A 5,046-nucleotide genomic window follows, 5' to 3' on the forward strand; every position below is an offset into this window, starting at 1 on the left:
AATTGTTCTCAAAAGTGTGGCCTCTATATGAGCAAATTAGAATCACCTGGGAACTTGATAGAAATAGATTCTCAATTCTACCCCAGATCTACTGAATCAAATTGGAAGGGATTAGACACAGCAATCTATACTTTAAGCCCTCCAGGTGATTCTGAAGCTTAGTAAAGCTTGAAAATCACTTATCTAGGGAGTATGGCATCATGAAACTCATCTCCAGCCACCTCTGTACTGAATGTCAAGATTCAAAATACCAAAGATAAGGACAACTAAACACCCATCCTTAGGTACTATACCCACCTTCACGTTTAGCAATCAAGGCCTAAAAGTGTTTAAGGGATAGAGTGGGAAGGAGAGTACGCAGCCAAAAACAAGTTACTATATTACAGATGAGGAAATTGAGCCAACATTTAAATTACTTGTTCAAGGTCTCACAGGCCCTCCTCAACATGCAGAACACAATTCACTTAGTCTTTTTTCCCCACCTCTGCTGGAACTCATACCCTAGATTCTCTTCATCTTTTCTAATTCAGGTGTGAGGGATGGGTGGCATATAACTCCTTCAAAATACAGAAGACAAGCCAATAAATTTCTCCTACTATTCCTCTACATTGTGTCTTGATTCTGGCTTTCTTCAACCTCTAACTCTCAGGAACATGTTCGAGTTATAATTGTTTACCAACATAGTAAAATTTCTACCTGTAACAAAAAACTTCCCAGAAGAGATGCTAAAGCCACATAGACGCTATTACTACCTCTACTGACTCATACCTCTACCAACTCCCCTCATCCCACCCCACTTCCCAGACTACACACACCTCTTCTGGTCTTGTATTTTCCTGCTGGTTAGCAATATCACGGTCTGCAATGATGGGGGCAAAAACCACCAAGCTTTTCCAAACACCCAATTAGAATCCTATTTTGCCCTTCAATTGGAGAAGCTTCATCAGCCCACTCTCCTAGTTTTCATACTTAAAGGTTAGGGTGAGGTAGAAAAATTGCATATAGAAGCCTAATAGAAAGAATGTAAAAATAAGTCAATTATTTGAAAGTCTTTTCAGGAAGTGGTAGTGGGCCTAACCGCATTATGATGATCATCTGTCACAATATAAGAAATAGAAAAGATGGGAAAATCTCATTTTTTAAAAAATGGGAGGATTCATGAATTTGCATGTCACCCTTGAGTGGGGCCATGCTAATCTTCTCTGTATTCTTCCAATTTTAGTATATGTACTCCCAAAGCAAGCACAAGGGAAAACCTCATTTTTAAAATAACTTAAATATTAACTTGGAATATATTAGTTCTAGTTGTCCTGGATCCAAAATTCCCTAATCTAGCTCTTAAAGTGAAGTCAAGGGAAAAATAAGATTTTGATATTACATGTATTTATAGAACTCTTCAGCATGAATTATATATTCTAGTTGCATGTTTTTTCAAACTTACACATTCTCATGGAAAATCTTAATATTTACCTATAATTTATCTTTATATTAAACATAATTTTATATTAAAATGTGTATTTATATTGCAAATAAGATGTTGAAATCTTGGCACATTAATGCTTTATAAGTATTCCATTCAACACAAATGAAAGAATTCATGAAGCTTTCTGTTCAAGACTGACACCACACACACACACACACAATTTCCCTCCTTAGACTCCATTAAAATAATAAAGTATAAAAGGATATAAGCCAAAATTGAAAAGATACAGATATTCAAGAGAGTTCAGGAAACTTTTAGATGCAGAGTGTTGAGGTAGAGCCAAAGAAGACACAGGTAACAAGAGAAGATGCTTCAGCTAACCTGCCCAGGCAGAACTCTGGGGTTTCTCCTGAGTCCAGACAGCCATGTACAATGGAAGAAGAGAGTAAGAGAGGGCAATAACAAAATGATTAACAGGTGATCTATGTGTGGGACAGTCCATTCCCCAAAACTTTATCCCAGAAAAAAAAGTGTGGGACTAGAGATTTTTCTCTAAAGAAATTAAATAAATTACACAGAGGATTAGGTCACTAGGATGGATGTACATAGCATATGATAAAGTCCAGATATATGGATATAAACATATATCCATATATGAGACTCTGAAAAGTAGAGAGAAAACAGCAGACTAGCTAGAAACTTGAGACCAAAAAACAAATAAGAACAGTGATGAGTACCCTGGGTTTTCTCTTTTCCATTTCTATCCCAGACTAGATACTAGAGAAGGCAGCAACTCAGAAACACCAATAAGCACAGACAAGAGGGGGAAAACCAAAAATCCTCCAAAAAAACCTACTTTCTCTAACCAAAAGACAAGAAAAAGGGTATCCTAGCAAAAAAGAAAATTTTAGACAATAACCAATCTGCTCCAAGCCAAACAGCACAGATAAAAACTGCAGCCTCCGTTCCCCACTCCCCCTCAGCAACTGTCAAGTAGACAGCCTAGACTTTTACTCTTGCAGGGACATAATGTAGCATTCTAAATCCTGCTGTCAGGGTGGTGTCGGAGAAAACCATCCTGAGCCCAGAATTTCATCCACAACTAGCAGTAAGAAGGAATCCCATCCTCTCATTGTTGGGGAGGTATCAGAACCTACTGGAGAGGCAGGACCCTTACCACTCAGTAGTAATGAGAGTACACCCTCACAGTCAATGAAGACCTCATAAGAAGTCTGGTATTTCACACTCATGCTGTGGTAACAAAAAACTCTATCCCTTCCCCCTTGGGTAGTACTGGAGACTAGTCAAGTTGGGACTTTTCACCATTGCTCAAGGGTAACATGACTACCTTGCCACAACATCAGTAGAATACAGGTGAATAGCAGTAATAAGGTGCCCCCTCCCTCTCCCAACCAGGATGGTATCAGCAAAGACCTAGGGGGGAGCCTAAACTCCCGCACTTTACCGAGCAATAATGGGACAGCTCCTTCCTTCACCATCACTGGCCATCAACAGAGGCTAAGTAGAGAACTTGGACTTCTATCCTCACCAGCAGTAACAAGGCAATACCATGTTTTATCCACTAGAATGCTGCCAGAAAAGTCCTGTGATAGCACAAGATTTAAATAAAATCCAGTCTTGTAACGTCCAAGTTTCAATAAAAAATATCACACATAATACCAAGAATCAAGATTGCAAACTGAATGATAAAAAAACAAATTTCAACACCAAGATGGCACAGATGTTAGAATTATCAAACAAGGATTTCAAAGCAGCCATCATAAAAATTCTTGAGTAATTACAAACACACTTAATGAAAAAAAATAGGAAGTCTCAGCAAATATATATGATATGAAGAAAAAAACAAATGGAACTTTGAGAACTAAAAAGTTATTAAACTTTATTATTAAACTGGAAAAAAAAAATGGGACAACTGAATAGGGAAACAGAAGAAATAACCAGTGAACTAGAAGACAGAACATAGAAATTACCCAATCTATGAGAAAATAGACAACCCCCTTCCCAAAAAAAGGCCTCAGGAATTTATGGAACTTAAAAAAAAAAAAAAAATCTGACATTTATGTCATTAGAGACCCAGAAGAGAAGATGGATGGGGCTAAAAAGTATTCAAAAAAGCAATGACTGAAAATTGCCCAAATTTGGCAAAACACACACACACACACACACACACACACATACAGATTCAGTGTGACCTCCAAACAGGATATATGCAAAGATATCCATGCCACAGCACATCATATCAAACTTCTAAACGAAGACATAAAACAAAAATCTTGAATGTAGCCAGAGAAACAATGTATTAATTACACTTTTTTTCATCAAGGAGCATGGAAGCCAAAAGGAAATGATACAACATTTTTCAAATACAAAAGAACAGTCAAACCAGAATTCTCTATCCAGTGAAAATATGTTTCAGGAATGATGGGGAAATCAAGACATTCTCAGATGAAGGAAATGAAGAAAATTTGTCACCAGCAGCCCTACCCTAAAAGAATAACAAAAGGAAGTTCTCTAAACAGAAAGGAAATGATAAAAAGTGAAATCTACAAGACAATGATGAAGAAATCAAAGACGTAAATAAACAGAGACATTCCATACCCATGGACTGGAACCCTTAACATAGTAATGATGCCAATTCTCCCCAAATTGACACACCGGTTTGATGCAATTCCTATCAAAATACTGGCAAGATTTTTTTTTGTAGATACAAACAAAATCATTCTAAAATTTATATGGAAAGGCAAAGGAACTAGAAGAGCCAAAACAATTTTTTTTTCTTACCAGTTTTCAACAAGCATTTAAGTCTTTATCTCTGATAACCATTTAAAAACATGGAACGCTTCAAGAATCTGCAAGTTATCCTTGTGCAGGGGCCATGCTAATCTCTGTATCATTCCGATTTTAGTATATGTGCTCTGGAAGCCAGCACGAGCCAAAACAATTCTGAACAAGAATCATGTGAGAAGAATCACTCTACCTGATTTCAAGACTGATTACATAGCCACAGTAATAAAAACTATGTGTTATTGGTGGAGGGACTCAGACAAAGTAATGGAACAGAGAACTCAGGAACAGCCCACACAAGTATGACTAACAGATTTGTGACAAAAGTGCAAAAGATCTTCAATGGGGGAGATACAGTCTTTTCAAACTAATGGTGCCAAAATAGTATCTACAGACAACAAAATAAATCTTGACCTAAACCTCATACCTCATATAAAAATTAGCTCAAAATAGGGGCACTGGGTGGCTCAGCTGTTAAGCGTCTGCCTTCGGCTCAGGTCATGATCCCAGGGTCCTGGGATCGCCCCGCGTTGGGCTCCCTGCTCCAAGGGAAACCTGCTTCTCCCTCTGCCACTCCCCCTGCTTGTGTTCCCTCTCTCACTGTGTCTCTCTCTGTCAAATAAATAAATAAAATCTTTAAAAAAATAAATTAGCTCAAAATAGATCAGACTTAAATGTAAAAGTATAAAACTTGTAAAAAAATAATAATAATAATAATATAGGAGAAAATCTTCAGGACCAAGGGCTTGGTTAAGAGTCCTTAAACATTACACCAATACCATGACAGGGGCGGGGGGGACCCAATTAAGATGGGCTTC

At 37.6% G+C, this 5,046-nt stretch overlaps 2 non-coding genes across 2 annotated transcripts; both read right to left on the reverse strand.

The window, feature by feature from the left end:
- Window positions 1-1,140: 1,140 nt before the first annotated feature.
- Window positions 1,141-1,246, reverse strand: LOC123325588. The gene has a single exon (XR_006540524.1). It is a non-coding gene; the product is annotated as a U6 spliceosomal RNA (small nuclear RNA).
- A 3,023-nt stretch (window positions 1,247-4,269) lies between these two features.
- LOC123325582 lies at window positions 4,270-4,373 on the reverse strand. The gene has a single exon (XR_006540519.1). It is a non-coding gene; the product is annotated as a U6 spliceosomal RNA (small nuclear RNA).
- Window positions 4,374-5,046: the final 673 nt, after the last annotated feature.

The sequence above is a fragment of the Neomonachus schauinslandi genome, chromosome 8 (assembly GCF_002201575.2).
Source record: "Neomonachus schauinslandi chromosome 8, ASM220157v2, whole genome shotgun sequence".
Lineage (NCBI taxonomy): Eukaryota > Metazoa > Chordata > Mammalia > Carnivora > Phocidae > Neomonachus > Neomonachus schauinslandi.